The sequence below is a fragment of the Crocodylus porosus genome, unplaced genomic scaffold, assembly GCF_001723895.1.
Source record: "Crocodylus porosus isolate Cpor-Errol unplaced genomic scaffold, CroPor_comp1, whole genome shotgun sequence".
Taxonomy (NCBI): domain Eukaryota; kingdom Metazoa; phylum Chordata; order Crocodylia; family Crocodylidae; genus Crocodylus; species Crocodylus porosus.
Window position 1 is genome coordinate 16,945,541 of NW_017728915.1, and position 20,701 is coordinate 16,966,241.

The window sequence follows — 20,701 nt, forward strand, 5'->3', positions numbered from 1 at the left end:
TTCCAGAAGGATGAGATTACAGGAGCCAAAGAAAGGGTTACAAAGGTTGGGCAAGGGGGGGGCCCTGGCTCACCTGGGCCTAGAGCAGAGGGGCTTCATCAACACTCGTGGTCTTCCATCCCTCTGAGTTACCTAGGGTTATGCCCAGTGACACCAACAAGATGAAGGGATATTTAAAATTGTATTGGTATTTCCTTGTCTTGCAAAGATTTAACATCAGTGCTGTCATCATTAAAGAAAACTTTTCGGAATGTATTGCTTTAGGGTAACTGATGGGTGCTTAATTGAATATTTCCTGTTAGTACAGAAATGGATCTGAGAGAAGAGGACTTTCTTAGCGTAAAAATTATGGAGATTTGGATAGGCAAGTACCCTAATATCAATTTACTTTCTTATTATGGTTATGTTTCTCCAATTAAATTTGCTGGTTTTATTGAAAGTTCCTTGCCTGTGACATACCAAATAGGAAGATCACATAATGCCATAATCTCTCAGTAATGTAAGACCTTCCTACAACACTTTCTTATATTTTCACAGCAAGAGTAATCAGAGAGGAACATTCTTTTCAAAAGACTTTTTTCAGAATTATTTTTTTTGATGGGCTCAGTGCCAAAAAAATGCAAACTTGACTTGGAAGATGTTGGCATGGTGGGGGTGCCATGATGGGTCTGATTCTTGTTGTGGCAGCGCAGCCCCAGCACCTTCCCCGCCATGCTTCCTGAGGTGCGCATGCAGCCACCCCAGAAACAAACCAGGCGGGGGCTCCTACTTGCAGCCTTGCAGCTGTCTGCTATAAGCAGCTGAGGCTCTGGGCAGGCCCTTGCTGCTTGCCAAAGACAAACAGCCCACGCTCTGTGGCCGGTGGCAGGGGCCTGCCCAGAGCTGAGGCTGGCTTTGGCATGTCAAGCAAAATGGCTTCATGTGCCATGCTCTGGCGCTTCATATGCCATGCTCTATATATTGCATTTTTTATACATGACTGTAACAGGGGGCCTGCTCAGGGCTGATCCAACTGTGGCCTGCCCACCTGTTCCTGGGCTAACCACCTGCCTTCTCGCCTGTCTGCCACGCCTTGTAACTAATTAATTAGTTAAAGATATAACTAGGCGGGAGGCTGCCCATTTCATGCCCCGATGCCAGGGGGCACTATCTGTGGCTCTATGCCTACCCTACACTGCAACCCAAGCCTCGCAGATGAAATCTGGGTGTTATCACAAATCACCGGCCCCCACACTGGGCCCCAGAATCCTCCTAATTGAACCCCTCCTGGATTCCTCTCAGGTGATCTCATCCACCTTCATACTGGGCAGCATAGCTCCCTGAACTGATTCCCCTTTGGGTGTGATCCCCCCACCAGGACCTTTGGCTACTAGCCCTGGCCCACCTCCAGGCCAGTCAGAACCCCAGGCCCTCAGCTCTTGGGTGTTCCTCACGGTGGGCCCCCGGCCCTTCAACCCTTCTGGTCCTCGCCCCAGCATGGACCAGTCAGGGGAAGTTCAGACAGGCCTGAGTCTATGGCCTTACTCTTTCTCCCTGGGGTCCACCTTCCCAACTCTCCAGCAAAGTGGTAACCTACCCGGTTGTGGGGGCTAGGGGTTAAGGCACCCCGACCCACCTTTCACTGGGGTGGTAACTGGCCTGGTATTTCCTGGGGGCTCCTGCACCACTGAGAGCCCCACCGGGCTACCCACTCCCGGCAGGGTGCAGTTTTAGGTCATGCCCAGGACCAGGAGCCTCCTACCATCCCCTACAGCTCCTCCCTTTCCTCCAGATGATATCAGCAGCCAGGTAATGTTGTTGCCTGGCCTCCAACAGTAGAACTGCCCTGTTTATAGGGGCAGCCCCAGATCCAAAATGGCTGCCCTCATCAGGCACCTGGCGGCTGTTAGCTCCAGGCCCTTAAAGTGGCAGGCACAACCCATGCCCTGCCACAATGACGTAGCCAGAGTTCTTACTGTAACATGCCAGAGTTCTTTAAAATAGAACATTGTAATCTCTTTGTGCATCAGGTACATCCTGTGGTGCAAAGCTGTTGTTATTTAAGTGTCCTGGGTCCTCTGTAGGAAAATAGTACAGTGATGGGTGCTTGTACAGTATCTTTGGACAGAGAAACATTTGTAGCAGCATTACAAATGGACCCACCTGAAGGAATAGGAAGGGCTGCCCTGCAGAGGGAAGAGCATGATGAGACAGAGTTTGTCCCAGAAGGGATACCGTATGTGCTGAGAGTGAGTGAACCTGGTTTGAAGGAGAGACGTTAGCAAAAGCCTGGGAAGACCCCTGGCCTGGGATTGGCTGAGAAGCTTGGTTAAAAGAGAGGAGCAGTTTTCACGGGGAGGGGGGGAACAAAGGAGAGAGAGGGGGTGGGATACAGGCTGGAGACCAGAGAAGGGATCTTCCTATGACTGCCCCTCCGAAAGCCCCTGGCAGAGCCTTGCAGAAGTAGCAGCAGAGGCTTCACTGACAGTGCTGCACTGTGCCCATTCTTCCTCCCTTCCCCTTGGAGCCCTGCTGGGGCAAGACGAGAGAAGCTGCCTGTGAGGAGACTCCAAGCCTGGGAAGACCTTCCTGCAAGCTCCTGTGTGGCTGGGCAAACACAGCAGGGGAGGGGGATGCAGGGCCAGGGGCAGACTGCTGGAGACTGCAGGTGTTTCCCCATAAGTGAGAAGGCCCCGGGGAGGGGCAGGCTCAGGTGCTGGAGGGAGCCCTGGGCTACAGGGGCAGGGATTGCTCCAGTCACCAGAAGTCCTGGAACAGGTAGGGCCCAGGGAAGCGCTGCATTTGCCAGGTGCTGGAGGCTGTGCTGGGCAGAGGAAACTGCTACAACCTGCCGCTCAAATACTGCTCCCTGCTGAGGCAGGGAAGGGGTCTGGGCAGGAATCAGCTGTCTTGCAGGGCCTGCAGGGGAGGAGCCACTGCCACTGCTGCCCTGAGACCCATGGAGCTCGTGCAAGGGATGCCAGCACCAAGGACCTCCCACAACTCCTGTGCCAGAGACACAGACAGAGAGCTGTGCTCCGTTAGACACCCCACCAGGGGCAGTGCACACAAGGTCCTCAGTACACAGTGTATAAGTTATAGAATGTGTGAATAAGTTCTTGATAGTTTATTAGTTGGAGTATCAGTGTATTATGTATTGGTTCCTTATTTATTGTGGGTAATTTTTATACCTTCCCCTAGTGTAATGTGTATCCAGGAAGCAGTAACCCTTAAGTCACCATCACCAGGTCATGCAGTGTAACATTTGCACTATTGCATATATTACCTTGTAAATAATTAAATCCTGTAAATAGTTTTATAATGGTCTGCAAGGTTGTTTGATTGTAAGGGGAGGTTCTCTGTTTGGGGACCCTCCAGCAGCTACCCAGTGAGCTGGGCATGGCCACTGGCTACTGGGTACTTCAGGATCCCACTATTCAGGTGAAGGCATGGGTAGTGTCATGCCCAGGGTTACCACATGTAAAATAACCATTGTTGCTGTGGGAAAAACATGGCAAAATGCAGATGCACATGGCAGCCAGGCACTGTGGTGGAGAGTAGCTCCTGCAGCTCTCTCCGTGTTAGACTTTGGGGTTGGCATAGGTGGAATGGGAGGGGCACAGACATCACTTGGGGGAGTGGATGGGGCACATACCCTTCCAAATTTCTGCACTCACAGTGGGGCGCAGGGCTGCAGCCTAGACAGAATGCCAAAATATATAGGTATTTAGAATTTATTTTATTACTATTGAATTGTCTGTCAGGAATGATGGTGGGGCAGGGGGTGGCAGGGATGAAGCGTTGCCACTCACCATCCCATGCTGCCACTGCCTCCCAGGAGTGGAGGGAGGGAAGCTTGCACGTGGTCACTGCCGCCACCACCCACCACCTCATGCTGCTGCTGCTCCGCATCTGGCTGCATGCCAGCCCCCTCTTCGTGCCCCCTGGCTCCACATCCAGCCCCACACCACCTGCCCTCCCCCCCTGCTCCATGTCTGCCTGGCCTGCCCATCATTCTTGATGCAGCACTGGTTGGAGCCATGCCCCGCCAGGAGCCACACACCCCAAGAGATAGACAGACACACAGACAAAGCTCTTTATATATATGTAGATAATGATTTATATAGATAATGATTGAGACACTGGTAGGTTTCCAGATTGCTTTAAAATTGTAAATATAACAATAAAACACTGTGTTCAACTGATACCTATATATCTAGTGGCATTTCATATTCATCACTGAAAAACATAGATTTTGGGTTTTTTAATCAGAGAATGTTATAGGTTTTTTTTAAAATTCAGAGAATTTATGATTTTTAAACAGAGAAAACTAGAATCTCTGGCTGTTACTAAGAAAAACCACAAAGTTATGTGTACCAGTACAGAATGGTGCAGAGTTGAAAAGATGTAACTTGTAGGTGTGACACTTGTAGGCTTGTAGGTGTTATGCATATGAATCCGTTGAACCTTGCATGTGAGAATCTGAAGTTACTTTCCACTGAATCTCTTAATGGTGATAAATGTGCAGTTTTACTTTTTTTATACTATGTTCCATGCTTGCCAGTTTGGCAGCACTCTTTCCCACACTTGTGGCTGGAAAAATGTATTTATGAATGCCTTGGACAACCGTAACAGTACGTAATCATCAAAAAAGATTAGGATAAATGACTCTGAATAGATTTAAAAAACCTGTCATTCTCCCTCTCTCTCTCTGTTTCATGACACTGTCTCCATCTGAAGATTTCATCCCAGATTTGAAATGAATAACATAGTTAGGGAATGTCCTGCTTTGAGCAGGGGGTTGGACTAGATGACTTCCTGAGGTATAGCATTAATTTTCAATGATTCTGTGATTTTTTTTTTGAGCTTATTAAAAATAGGAAGTGGTTATCAAATATCAATGAGAGGAAGAAACTACTCATGAATTTTCTGATATTTAGCAGATCCATGTGGTAGTTAAACATCTATATCTATATAAGAATGCTTGTTATGAAAACACATGCAACAATTGTCAAATAAAAATAATAAAATTACCTAAAATTAGGTTTGGACCTCAAGAGGTCATCTAGTCCAACCCCCTGCTCAAAGCAGGACCATCCCCAACTATATCAACTATATTATCCCAGCTAAAAAGGCATGGGCTGCCTATGGCACCTGGGATTCTCAGGCAGTCTCCCATCCAAGTACTAGCCAGGCTTAGTTTGATGTTTGTTGTCTTAGCTAATGAGCTGGCACCTATAGAGACATTTTAAGGGCAGTATTTGCTGCCTGGCAGTAGTTTCAGTTAATTGTGGAGTTTTTGTTAAAGAACCTTGAATAATTTGGAGGAAGAAGCTGTACTTTTTTTGCCCTAAAATGGTATCTTTTAAAATGACTTTAAAATTTAATTTCCCATAGGAACATGACTTTTAGAGAAGTGGTACTCAAACTTTTGGCCCTGTGGGTCTGATGAGTGCCGTACAGCTAGTCTGCAGGTCAGATGAAACCCTGCGTGCTAGGTCTGGGCCCTGGGCCTTGGCACCACCCCTCCATACCTCACAGGTCAGAATTGGGACTCGGGCCCTAGTACTGCTCCTTCCTGGGCGCACACTGGGATTGGCTCCTGGGGCCCACTGCTGCCCCCATCCAGCCCTGCATGCTGGTACTGAGTGCTTGATCTAGCACACTGTGCTCAGGGCTCCCCACAGGTCCAGAAATACAACAGCAGGGGAGTGGTGCCACCAGGGCTCGAGCATTCCTGTTTTAGATTTATCACTGTTCAAAGTCGGTGACATTAAAGGAGCAGCAATATGCCAGTACTGTTAAGTAACTTGTAGATACTGATGACTGAAGCACCATTTAAAAATCTTTCTCTTGGGTCCAGCTGAAAGTATACATCTTACTATATGTGCAGTGTATCTATTTGCTCTGCAAGCGTGGAATTTCTCTCTGATTTGGACACATATTGCAGTTCCATTTCTGTGAAAGTATCTTGACTATTTGCTTCTATCATTATGCATACGTATTTTGGAATTTTTTCCAATATCACCAGGCATCAGATTTATAGTACTATAAATCTGATGCCTGATGATATTGGAAAAAAATCCAAATCTTTGAAATGCTCCAGGATGGGTTTTTTCTTTTTCTCTTTCTATTTTTTTCTTTTCTTTTTTCCTTTAGTTTAAAGCAGCCAACTTTGATGAATGACAAGTCTTCATCCTTTTTTCATAGGGGAAAAAAGTAGCAAAATAGCAGCTTTGATTCCTCTTTCTCCTGAGAAATGTTACAAGATATTTTGCAAGTTGCAATGTCATCTTTAAACCAGTGGTATTTCTTTTTTCCAAGAATCTTAGAATAGTTTTCTTTTTCCTGAAGTTATGTGCCATCTTGTGAAGATACATAGCACTCTTTAAATTGATCTTCATCTCCTGGAACGTTGATCTTTTTTTCTGGGAGATGATAAAGTTGTCATCAAAATGTAAAACTGAGCCTTTCATTCAACAGATACTTTTTTTTTTTCCTTACCAGCTGTCAAAGGCTCCGTTCTTGCAATTGACTGCATGCAGATTCATCAGTCTGCCTTCCCAGAGCACTGTTGCTGTTGGGGGTTCATACAGGTGCATTGCTGCACATGTGCACAGTCAGCTGTTGAACTGGGGCCTTGAAAACTAATGAACAGCTTTTGTCAACCTGCTGTCTTTCTATTGGAGTCTAATAGTAACTGAAAAAGTCTTAGTTTGGAAAGCTCTATGCATTGAGTACTATGTACTTGGTGGCAATGATTCTCATGTAGATCTCTTACTAGCTTTTATACAAACTTCAACATGTTTTATGAATAATAATAATAATATTAATAATAATAATAAAGAGTAATAACTAAAACTAGTAAATTGAATGAACAGTAACAATCAGGGCAACTTCCAGTGATTTATTTCCAGGAAAATAAATTCCTTCAAGCACAAATTAAATCTCCCTTTTGAATTTATCTTTGTTTTCATGGTAGTTTTTATTGGGTTTTTTTTGTTCTACAGTCAGCCCTAAACATGTACCAGGTGGTTGGTAGTATTTTTTTAAAAAAAGATCAGTTCAGTTCTATGAAGACCTTAGTATTACTTATTTCTGAACATCGGTATGAGATTGGGGTTTGAGGGATGATGTTGGTTAAGACTTTGTTGAAAACATACTTAAACTTTGCATTTTCATAGTTGTAGCATGTTCAACTTGCTTTTCATGTTTTTTCTACCAAGGCCTTTTTCTCATATTCTTATTTCTCTAATGAATTTCTTCCTTCTGGTTGTGAAACTACAAAAACTGTTGTGGCTGTAGACAGAGTGATAGTAAATTATTTTGTATATAAACCTGTTGCTTTTTTAGGTCTTTGTGTAAGTGATCCTTTACATTTTATAGATGAAGGAAGCCAGGTGTTATTTTTACATGATTGCTTTTATCTCACATGTTTATTTTCTTAGCATGACAGCTAAGAAACCTTCTAGCAAGAAACTTAGGATCTTTTGTAAAAATAATTTGAATGTGTAAAAAAACAAAGGAAAGAAAGCCTGATTGGCAAAGTAAGCATTTCAGAAGTGTTTCCTCAGTTGTACAGTTACAATAAGCTAACCAAAGAATGCTGCAACTGTAGCAGCATAAATTTCTTACAGCCTTCTGAAATAATGATATTTCATATTTTGTTTTCAGATGGCTGCAATATTGGGTTTGATGTCTTGTCTGAACAGAAGGTATCCACAGAAAATGATTAATTAAGTGGGTACAAGTTAAGAAATTGTTTCTGTATCAAATTCTCACCAAAATATTGTTTGTCAGTGATACTGGTCTCTCACATAGGAATGGTAGAACGCTGATCTGACCAAACCCACAAACCTTTGTGTTTTTTCTGCAAGTTTTTTACCTTTGTATAATTTGCTGATTTGTCTGTTAAATTTTTGCTATCATCCAGAGTGTTAATGAATGCTGAACAATACCAGATCTACAACCAGCTCTTTCAGGGAATGCAGAAATGTGCACTATTTTGCTGTAGCGTCATTGATAATTTGTGGCTGCTTCTCTTTTTGCTTGTGTAACAGTAATTAGCACTGATTTTCTCCTCTGACATTGATTGCAGACACAGAATTAGAGGTGATTGTTTAACAGGTAGCCTATTGTATCCTTCAGGTTTTTGTTGTACACCTGCTCTATTAATGCTTGAGGCTATTAGCATCATGTCACATGACCTCTGCTTTGTGTATCCATTGTTAGGTTTGCTAGGTTGAGGCTGGGCATGTAAATTGGGAAAAGGGAGGGGGGAATGTATATTCTTGACTCCTAACTCAGCTACTCTACCTGCAATCCATGGTTTTTAAGTTCACAGTGAACATGGTGTGTTCAGGAAATTCTCAAGCTACACTTGTTTGATAAAATGACACTTTGGGAACTTTTGCTTAATTCACAGTTTTTGGAAGAGTAGGAAGATAGATTACATGTTCAGACTGAAAGCACAAATGTGGGGGGAAAGTCTATAGGAATTTTGCAAAAATAATTCAAGTGTTGTTTTTCCGCACTGCCAGACATTTATCAGGTCATCGAGAGAGCATCATATTGATTCAACAACAATAACTGGACGTGACTTCATTGAGACCAATGGAGATAATTGATAACTGTAATTCCATTGGCTTGTATGGTGTATACATTTCTCTTGCAAATGCCAGGTAGGTTTATTTATTCATTTATTTTGATGGACAAGGAGAGGGATGAGTAATGCTTGTTAGTGCCAAGGGACTGGTTCTCTACTGCCTTGCACCTCATGTGGTCATTTTACCAGGACAAACTTCTGATGTTTCCAAATTGGAATTCTCCACTCATCCCAGTAGTAGTATTTTCCTCTGCTCAAAGTAAGAGATGGGAAATCAAATGTTCACCACTGTCTGGGTATAAAGATTTTTTTCCCCCAAAGTGCGGCTTCTTTTTTCATCTGCTGTGGCAGCTGAAAGTATGTGGAGGAAAGATGTTTCACTAGTACCCAGTCTATTTTTGTATCATGGTGTCTGTGCTGAAATGCACTGGATGAACAGTGGCCAATCTCAGGCACAGTGCAAGTGGAGTACTGACCAACAGACTGTGGGGTAAACAAGCCTGGGAAAGTTCAGGTTTTGCTGGTGCCATGCAATTTAGCAAGCCTGGAGAATGTAAACCAATTCTCCTTCCCCTCTTTTGGCCTTCTACAGTTAGGTTGGGAGTACTTTTGGAAAGTGGCCTACCCTCCATTCTGCAGGTCATGGATGAACTTCTGTAGTACAGGCTGCTGCTTTCCTGACCAAATCACTTTAGTTAAGTACAGATGTTCAAAAAGCCCCTGGTGGAACTTTTCTATCTTACCGCGCTTTACTTACAGTGCAATAAATTAGAGCAGGAGCCAACTGATCAGATGTTTGCTGTTTGGTAGGCAGGGCAGCTGCTGCAAGGGCCCTCCCCTCCAGAGCCCTTCCCCTGCAGCCTCCCTCCCTCCCCTTTCCCTGGTTGGATTGTGGTATGCCGTGGGACTGGAGCACAGAAAACCTGCTCTTCTCTCTCTATTCCCTCCCTGGCTGTATGTGGGGCTGGCATCAGAGGCCATCACTGACTCAGCCCAGTGGAAGCTGAGGGCGTAGGGCTGACTCCACACTTGGGCAGAGCAAACAAGCTCTGCGTGAGGCTGGAGTTCAGCCCTGCACAGTACCACCTGGGATGGCGGCAATCATGCTCTAAGTTAACCCTTGATGGGATCTGGCACAGATGTTCAATAAAGTGCTCTAACAAAACACTTTACATTAGTACACACCCATCCAGAGTTAACGTAGATCCACCATTTTTAAGTGCTTTTTGTGCCATGAACATCTATTCATAAAACAGTTTCTGCACACTTGAAGTGCATTAAGTGTAACATCTGTACCTAGCCTATGTTGCAAGAACACGGTGCCTGGAACTGGAGAACTTGGGCTCCTGAGCCCTTCTTTTTGCTTTGTCTCATAGGCTGAATGTTTGTGTGGCCACTTGATATTAAGTTGTGTTGGGGCATCACAACACACTGAGCTGGGCTGAAGTTCCAGGATTCAGGTTTGTTTGTTTGAATTTGATCTGAAAGATTTGGAGGCAGCAGGCTCAAATTTCCACTCAAACCCAGTAATGAGCTGAATTTCATATTGCCTGTACCGCACAGCCAGCTTGCTACACAGAATCTTAACAGCTTTAATAATTCCCCTAACCATCCAATTAGACTAATAATAAAGGCTTAATTACATATCCAGTTAATCATCAGATTTGTTCACCGAATGGCTTTAATTGGTAGATAGAGCTGTTACAGTATTCGAGTTTGAAAGCTCTCACCCATTTTTGCTCACAGCTATATCCACCCAACTGTTTTTATGATTGGGACTTGACCAGCATTATTAAGACAATAAAAAAGCTCAGGAGCTAAGAAACCTAACCACCCACTGCTATTGCAGCACCCTTCTATCCAAAGCTGCCTGTGTTCAAGTGTGACCCTCTGATTTATAGTGCTTTGTACTGCACATGTTCAAGGAACTCCAAATAGCAAATGGCTGCTTTACAGGTTTCCAAAAATGAAGCTGTTCTGTATTCTGCCCAGGTAGTTTTCACAAAATGATTGTTAAAGACTCTGGGACCTGGAAGGCCCTTGGCTTTGTAGGATTCAATAATGCACCACCTAAGCCATTTTGAAATAGATACTTCAGTAGCCCTGAGTCTTTTCTTATTATGGAAACATATAAATTGGCTCATCCTGTAAAACCCTTCAGTTTTAAAAATGTAAAACCTAATTGCCTTATGGACATTCAAAGAATGGAGGCGCTTCTCTGGGGAGATTTTGCACTGAACCGAAAGATGACATAGCTAGTTACTGATTAAAAAGAAAAAAAAGAGTTAACCTCTTGCTGCCAGTTGTCAGGATTCCCCCCCCCCCCATTTATATTTTTTTTCATGGTCTTAATTGCTACTGGAGTTTTTGTACCACACAATTTTTTGCTCATTTTCTTTAGGGTTATGTGGAATAACTGCTTACAGGAACCTCGTTGTTCTAATCAGTTTTTCCTTGATGCTTTGAAATGGAATGACCTGTCCAATTGCAGAATAGCTTCCCTCATTTAATAAGCCTCCTGATATCCCTTCTATGCTCAGAAGACTCATGCTCAAGCCTCAGCCTCTGCTGACAATATTGATCTTTGCTCTGTGTTTCAAATGTATCTCTGAAATCACCTTAACTTAAAAAAATCTTAAATTTCCAGTGTCAAGAATAATGATTCTGCTTTAACATAAATAATTTGCTATCAAAGAATAAGAAAAGGCAATATTTTTAGCAAGCTTTACACCCTAGGGAAGTAAATCACATATAAAAATGCACTTTCAAAGTGTGGGTCTGTAGAAAAAGGAGCAGTATGTGATTGGCAAAAAAAATGAATTTCTGTGAATTAGAACAACTCATTATTCGTGCTATACACACTTTACTGCCTTACATTCACTGTGCTTAGCTGGAATATAAAATAAAAAAACTGCAGCCCTTCTCCCTGGCCCTCAGTGGCAGTCTCTCTGATTGGATGCCACCTACAGCATGTCAGAGAGCATCAAGGAGCCAGAAGCTGGGAAACATGCAGAGTAACCGTTTCTTAAAGTGCATGTCACAAGTTACCTTTAAATATAGTTTTTGAGTATTTTAGATTGAACAGACACTTCATTTCCCACTAACAACTCATTCAAGGGGGGAAAAACGTGGATCAATAGCATTTTGATAAAGTATGATTTCATAGCTGTCGTCTTTAAAAAAAATGGAATAAAAGATTTCAGGAAATGCTGCTATATAACATTAAAGTAAGTGGAATGATATTACTTTGGTAGTTATGCCTTTTATAATGGCTAGATTCAATTGTGTTGACATGGGCATTGTCTGGATTTTGTTTAGTACAGTACCATATGCATTGCACATAAGAAATAACAGGGCTAATTGTAATATAGCCTATATGGCTATTTGTTTTTCTTCAAACAATATGTTGCACCACTGTTCAGAGCATGTTTGTACTTCTACTGCAACAATATAACTTCTGTAATCTGAATTGGGGAGAGACCCTGCTTATCTAAACAATTTGCTGTTATCTTCACCAACTTTGTACTTCAGAATGTACTTTTGAAAGCAGAATTCAGATAATTCTGAGAAAGGCTTGATCCTGTAAAGTGCTGAACCTTTCTGAAAAGGCATTAAGCACTTTAGGTCACATTGGCCATAATGGGAGACCCTCATAGCATGTAGTGTGGGTGTATGCGTGTGCAATTTTGTTTTTTTTTCAGTGCCTTGTTCAATCAGGGTGTTCCGGTTGCCTCCTTCAGGAAATGTAATGATATCTTTCCATACTTTTGTTTTAGACACTTGATGCTGTGTGGAGAGCTAGCTGCAGACAATATTGGCCATATATATATGCTCAGTAACTTCACCATGGTGCTGTAAGCAATAATGATAGCAATATCAAAATATGCCTTTCATGTTGTATTTGGTTTGCCGAGTTAATCCAAAGTCTGGAAAAGGGACCAGTACATTTCACAAGCATAAGTAAAGCAGCAGCATTTACCTTTGCATTCAAATGCTTAATCTTCCAAAGGATATTTAATCCTTTGTTGATACCCAAAATAATTATTTCCTATGTTTAGTATAAATGTGTGTGCACCATGGTAAGATGAGGCTCAATTTCAAATGTAGAATTTCCTGTTCCTTAGTCAACCCAATTTATCCCTACTTCTTATGTTTTCCAGTGTGGTGGATGGAGTGGAAGAGAAAAGAAATCCTTGTCATTAGAAAATCAAATCCCTACTAATGAGCTACACTGTTCTGATGCTTTGTGGTATTTCAATATTATTATTATTATTATTATTGGTCTCTGTAGGGGCTTAACAGAGAATGTAATCTTTAACTCAGGGGCATTTGGTGAAAGTTGCTGAGATTTTTGCCCCCTCTCCCATTGCTCTTGCACAAAATTTTGTGCTTAATTTTTAAATAGAAATCTATTTTTGTAATAGAGCCCTTAGGGGCTTGGAACTTATCTCATTACTTATATATCTGTTGTACCTTGTTCACTGAACCACCTCCTATAATCAGGTTGAAATGTTTTTATTTATCTCTGCCATTATGCAGTATAATACCTTGCTTACAACCAAATCAGGAATCTTTCTTGGTTTATGATGGTTCATTAAGTGAATACAATTAAGCATCTGTTCAAACTAAAATGTTAAACTTTATGACATTTGGGTTGATAGTCAAGTGTGTTCAGTACAAATGCCACATTTCAGTACTTGACTTTTTAAGATTTTACTACTATGACTTCTTCAATTTGTCTTTTGTTCTCTTAGTTTTGGTTTCTACTACATTTTGTTCTCACTGTTTCTGAGGTGATGCCCCGTGATTCCCAGGCCTTCTTCTGACCTTTCACATTTTCTTGCCCGCTCCATGGGTGACACTACCTTTGTTGCCTGACTTCCATTTCTTTCCTCACCTGCACCTTTTTTTCCATAAGTCACTGTTTCTGAATCCCCATTTGCTTTCCTCATTTCTGCTTTAGCATATGGACAGATGTACATGTGTAGCTGCTTAGAGGGAGAGAGAACTGCTGCACATGCCTGTATGTTTTGTGTTTACATGTGCATGATCCTGTATTGATATCAGTGAGTTAAATGAGCCTAACTGTAACCCTGATTGAAACAGGGTTAGAGGTGAAGCCCTTTTGTATTGCTACAGAATCATGCAGACTTAACAGTTGCATCCCAACAGCCTGTATCAGTAGCCTTTGATAGTGATACAATTGCTACATCTGTCTCTACCCATAAAAGGAAAAGCTACAGAACCACAAGCTATATAGGTACCAAAATGAAGTTATGTGATCCTGTTATTGTCAGCCCTTTGGCCCCTGTCCCACCCTTGTCAGAAATTAATGTATAAACACTTCAGTGCAGGGGCTGCACCTTTAGTATATTTCTGCAAAGCACACAGCATGTTTTTGGATATTCTAGCATTATTGGGTGCTCACTCAGTATTAAAAAACTGAGCTTAGTGTGATGGCTCAACCTGTGATCTGAACAGAATCTAGGCCAGCAGGACACAGTTGTGAAGGTGTCTTTATACCACCTTTCACATTTCTAGGATTCTGGCTGTAATTTAAAGCTGCCACCGTTTTAAAGCTGATTTTAACCTTTGCCAAGCTGCTCACCTCAATATGGGGCCATTCTAGGTGCAGCAGATAGTCGGTACATAGACATACTTCAGTAACTCCTCTTCCCACCATGACTTCCACACGGCGTGTTGTGATCTGGGCATGCCTAGCTGGCCAGATGCATCAGGACTCTAAGTCCCTTTGCACGTAGAGCAGCATAGAAAATGTGGATGTATTTTCCCATTAAGCCCAAGAAAGAGTAGATTAAAACCAAACCTGTGGATCCTGGTGTGAGACGGGAGGCACAGAACCTTATAATTCCAACGCTCTATATGGCTTGTATATGGAAGTGGTTGAGACTCACTGTGGTGTCTGGGTGAGACGCACAAAAGTACTAGGTTAGAGAGTCATAAGTACTAAGTGTACATTTATTTCGGAGGAGGGGGACCTTGGGTGAAACTGGATCTTATTTTCATTTAGATTTTAACTAAATGGTCTAACAGAAATCCCGAGGTATTGTTTTCCTGTGGGTACTGTCTTGAGAGAAAAAAGGAATGGAAACTTAAAATGAATTGAATGTGCATGTGGTTCTTTTTGGCATACAATATCCTTTCATGGTTGCATACTTGAAATCAGGGATAAATTAAGACATGAGCTCAGTCGGCAGGCTGGTTGAATTTATCCATCTTTAAACTTGCAAAAAGAGAAATACTTGGTATTTTTGTTTTTGTTTTAGGACCATATACAATCTGCTAAATAGATTATTATTTGTTACTGCCATACAACTGTGCTGACCACAGGGAAAGTTCTCTTATTTGCTCCAAACTTCATTGTGATACCAAAATACCAAGCACTAAAACAATTTTAGCAAGGAAGTTTTGTCTATTTCTTCTTGCCTACTGTGAGAAACAGATTATTGAAATGGATCCCTCTGGCTGGAAATTTATGTAGGATTTTTCACCTTATTATAATTAAACTAACATTCTAATTTTTTAGAAAGAAACAAATGCATACCTTTCCCCTATTAAATAATCTGTGTGTTCTTTCTAGACCTCGTGGGAGAAGTTAGAACCATGTGTTATTCACTGTTGCAAAAACTTATGTAAAGACATAAAAATACAGATCAAAACTGAATGAAGAAGATTTTAAAGTTGTGATGACTGAATTTGGCGTGCCTGTTCATCTGAAAGTAAATGCTTACCTGTCATCTCTGAAGCTGTGATCATCCTCCATCATGCTCACCTCTTTTTCTTTTTCTCTTCCCCTGCACCTTAATATCTAAAGTCCTCAGTTACCTCCTCTTTGTTGTTATTGCTTCTGCTCCTCTATTTACCTCCACTCTAACAGGCCAGTTGCCAAAGGAGAGTCCTAGAGAAGGTCTCAAAGGGACTTCCAGAAGTCATCTAGTCTAGGACTGCATGGTGCTAATGCCACTTGTTTGGCTTCATTGTCTGGCTCCTCTATCTGATAACTTCTCGTCGGTCTGCTCTCTCCTAACTCCAGGCCCCCTTCTCTCTACCTGTGAATCTGCAGTCAGACATATAGAATAAGAATAGAGGAGCTGAGTTTAAGTGGCTGTCCAAAAAGGTACTATACCTCCATTTTGGCTTAGCAGGCAGAAGGGCCATCTACATGACTGGATGAAAAATGAAGATGTAAGAAACCAAGTGGCTCTATCAGTGCTAATAAAAACATTTGGAAACATAATTGGAAAACGGGTCTGAAATACTGAGATTCTCTCCCTAAAGATTGTATTGTCTTAACTTGTAGTATGTGTCCCAAGACTTCTGTAGTAGAAATATGTTGGAATGATACTGCAATTAAACTGCTATGGAAACATTGCATTCCCTGCTATGAAGCATTGCTGATGCAGATTTTTATTTAAGGACGTCTAAACTAGCGACCTCAGTCCCTAGAGCTCCGACCATATATTTAGAATGCTGAATAAGGATTTTAGGGGCCTAACTTTAGATATCCATTAAAAAACAAACAAACCTCTCCCCCTTCCCCCCTTGCTCTTCCCCCACACCTCCCCCAACCAAGCAGTGCCCCCGCCCCAACAACCCTTGGGATATACTATCATGTGTTACCAATGCTTTGCTGTTCTGCTGACTTCCACCGCTGCATGTTGCTGTTGTTAGAAAAAGGGACTCCTTTCTACATTCTGAATTTGTTTAAAATCCAATGCATCTTGGAGACTAATCAATCGCTAGGTCAATCACTGTCTGAGAAGATGCCCTTGTGATCACATTTGTAGGAAAATATTGATGGAGAACTGCAGTGGTAGGTACTATGTGAATCAAATGGGTGCTGCCAAACCCCTGAGTCAGAGATGCTCTAGGAACGAGATGTGTTGCTTTTTGCTGCAGAATCAGGATTAGCCTCTGCAGGAGCCAGGCCAGATAAGCCCCCTGGAGTCTTCAAAGCTGAAGTCACAGAAATTCAATTTAAAAAAAAATTGAATATGTCTCTAAACTATTAATAATGGAATGGATTTACAGACATGCATCTTAATTTTAGCTTTCTCCTCCCATCACTGTGGCTGAGTATATGAAAGACAGTGTTTTCCCCCATTTTGTTATTTTTATCTTCTGCTTTTGGCTGCCATTATGGCACCTTCTTATCAAATAGGCTTTTGAGGGTCCCTGCTGCTGCTGATCCTAAGCACAGTGTGTTGCTGATTGACATGGACCACAGAGTGCCCAGCAGTACTTGCCTGGACTGAGAGAATGGGCTAATGCCCTTTCTCTCACAAGTTAGTCTTGAGAAATTTGAGTAGCTCAAATGAAAGCTTAGTTTATTTTCTATGGGAATTATTGCTCACGTATAACTGGAAGAGTGAAAAATTATGTAGCAAGGAAAGCCTCCAGAAAGAGAGAAAGTAGGTGATAAAAATAGGGCATTTCCCTTACTGAATTTCCAAGCTGTACAGCAAGAGGTTTTCACTTACTCATTTTTTTAAGGTCAATAATGTATTTTGTAAAGCAAAAATAATTCTGGATTGCTTGCAATCAATTTCAGTTTCCAATTAATAGAATTTCATAGCATTGTGTTCTTACAGTTCATCCAGGGCAGAATGAACCCTGACATAAGAGCATGTTTTTAAGAGCATTCAGTGATTTCATACCATGCAATGAAACTGCATGTTTATAGATCTCAGGAAAGTAGAAGCCACTTATACAACTGGAACTATGATTTTTAACAATATTTCTGTTTACCATACCAATACCAAATTGCTCTTAGGGGACAATATGTAAAAATAGTTTTGAAAAAGGTATAATTATAAGCATTCCATAAATGGTCATACTGGTAATATAAGGATTGTTCATTAGGCAAGAATGAAGAAAATTGTGCAAATATAGGATATTTGAAAATTAATAATGTCTGAGGTTAGTATGAAATAGTATAATGATAGACTAATTCAGCTATAATTGACTGCCATCTGGTGGTAATACAAAAGAATAACTGATATATTATTGTAGTGGCAGAAAGCATTTACAAAAAGACTTCAAACCTCTTTTCTAGGAGACTTAAGGCTTAACTAATGGGAGATAATCACAGTTAATCATGTTTTAATTTTATAGTCCTATCTAATAGTGATAACAAAAAAATTTCCTCATTCTTAGTTTACCTTGTCTTGGGTGCTTGCAAATTAAATCTCTCTCTGTCTCTCTCTCTCTTTACTAAATACAGATTAAGTGCCTAAAATGCACTGACTAGGAAGTCTTTTCAGTCTCTGATTCACCTTACCAGTGCTCACTAAATTGCTACAAATTGCAGAAATCAGATTAAATTACTGTTCTGGACTCAATAACCAAATTGACAAAACACTTTTTACTCATTTTAATTCTTGCTAAATTTTCACTTTTATGGGATTCTTTTCCCAAAATACCCCAAAACAAACCAACAGAATCTATTCTAGATCATGCTGTCTCCTTATCTGGGAGGTAGAGATTAGTTAGTAGGTAACAGTGCTGTGTTAAGACTTCCACAGAAAGTGCTTCTGATTTTATTGCACAATAATACTTAAAGTGTGCTAGGCATTGTGAATGAAAACAGTAAACCAGGGTTATAAGATAGATCATCTGCACACAGCATATACTTGCAGAAAAATATTAGGGCTATTTTATTTTGTTGCCAGAAGTAATTCGGACTGATCTGTCTTCAAGCCCTGAATTGTATTCTTTTTGAATAAGTCAAGTAGTCATAATTAGTGTCAGTAGTTCTATAGTGATATCAGAAATACAAAATGTTTATTTCCTGTTCTAGGTGAAGGGATAAATATACCACGGTCCTATCACAATGTGTTCAATATTAGTTTTTAATAATAACTTATGGAGTATGAAATAGGGACAATAAACATGTAAACAACTGAAAAGTTTAAGAAGGGAAAATGTGGGAAAACAGGTAAAGACCTGTTCTAGTCTTGTGTACGCTTGCATTGGCAGAATGAATACTTAGGTTGGGTTTTGGTTGTGTTTTCTCCAGACAATTTGGAAATGCTTCTTGGTTAGTTCAGAGTAGCTTAAGGGAGAAAGAAATTAAGTGTATGTGAAAGTTAGTATGTATGCATGGTCCATTTGTCCTCCCTGGGCACACTGGGGAGGGTGGGCAATGAAAAGCAGTTTTTTCTGGACTCCAACCCTCTGCTGTGGGTTAGTTCTCAAGCTGTTTGAGAGGAGTGTCTTCATGACTGAAGATCAGTGGCTGAGGTATACTTTCTGAGGAATGTAAGACAGCAGCATTGTGGAAAAATGCTGGGAAAAGTGCATGCATGCTTGTGGGGAGGCACCACAGTACCACATTTCTGTACTGCGCATGTCCTTGATGCTTAGCCCCACTTCCACTCTGCCAAGGTGTGGAGAGGAGGAGACTGGAATTTGAGGACCTTAATGTATCACCATTGCAAAATCCTGTTGTATGTGCAGGTAGAGGTTCAGCAGATCCTAAGGCAAATGGAAACCATTCTCCCCTGCAACATGTAACACTCCCCAGAAGACCTATGTCTTCCTTAGCATTCAACTTTTTCTTCTCAGTTTGTTGGACTGTCAAGATTTTTCTTAAGAAAGGCACGCTTTTTTGTCACAATGACAATGTCATTATAAGCAGTATTTAGCGTGGAATCACTTTGGAGCATTAATTGCATTGGTTGAAATTGCTGTAATGCTGAGTGTATGGTTTTGTCTGCATTTCATTATAGTTTTAGAACCCAAAATCCAAAAATAGCTTAAATGTCTCAGGAGGGCTTAGGGTTGTCAGTGTCTGGTACAGACCTGTTCGGGGAGAAAACAACCCATGGTTTCTATTTTAAGTGCTGTTTCATTAGCAAATAGTAGTAGCTGTTGAAATTGAAAGTGTTCTGTTTCTTATTAATGTATCTGTGTTACTACAGAATGACGTAATCTTGCCTTATCCACATTTTGCTTTCAAAACTGAATTTGTATGTTGGTGTTTTTTTCTTTACAGAGTCTATATTTGAGATGCATGCTTGGGAGTGCTTTCTGTTTGCACTAGGTGTTTTTGTCACAATGACCAATCAAATTCATAAGTGGTCCCATTCCTACTTTGGGCTGGCAGCCTCTCTGGGTCACAATTTTACAAGATCTGCACATCATTTTACCAAGGAAACACCACAGAATCCATCATGTAGCACCCCATGAAACCTATTTTTGCATCACAACAGGTAAAATAAAAGCTCTCAAAGAGCAATGAAATGTCTAACGCTGGGACATATGGCAGAAAAGAATGTGGGAGCGTAAGGGAAGAAGGGCAGAGAAGTTAACGTTACTTTGTAGTTGCCTATTGCCATTCAGTTGAAACAATGTTATTGTTAATTTATTGCCTAGCAATAGCTTTAGCTTATGTTTAAGGAGGGCAGTTAAGTAGCAGGGAATGATACTTTAGCAGGAAGCGAGCAGAAAAGAGGCATGACTGGGTAAATACTATTTTAACTATAAACTATTTTCCCCCTTCCAGGATGGCTAAATCATCCCTTGGATAGAATAAGGGTTTGGAGGAAAAGGGAAAATATTATAGAAGCATTAACAGGTCAGAAACCTCAAACTGATAATTTAGACTGCATGAAGATGGAATAAAACCACACAGAAAGAAGTAACATTTCATATACAGGGAATAAGTATGTCTTTAGCACAATGGATTTTAACCTCTGGCACAATGAGTTTATGAAAACTTTGAAATTCTACACAGCGTTGTTTGTAATGTGACAGCAAATTTTGATGATTTGCCAGCTTGGATCTCCTTAGGAGCTAGAACATAATGGTATTTGGAACACATAACCATGAAATGTAATTGCTAATCTTGATTGTTTTTAAGAGGCTATGATGCCTGATGTTGTATTTGGTAGAACTTCTATATCTTGTATTATACAGAAGTACAGTAGTGTTTGGGCACATATTCACCATGACTCTAACTTCACAAATGTACATGCAGGGCTCTGGGGGAAGAAACCTTTAAGAGACGATGATTTATGTTAATTGACATAAAGGATCCTTTGGCTTTGTTTGATGTAAATAAGATGTATATACTGGCTCTGTGCCATTTTATAC

The 20,701-nt window shown here is 41.1% G+C and overlaps 1 pseudogene; it reads left to right on the forward strand.

The window, feature by feature from the left end:
• Window positions 1–20,230, forward strand: part of LOC109310337 — a 45,545-nt pseudogene extending 25,315 nt beyond the window's left edge.
• Window positions 20,231–20,701: the final 471 nt, after the last annotated feature.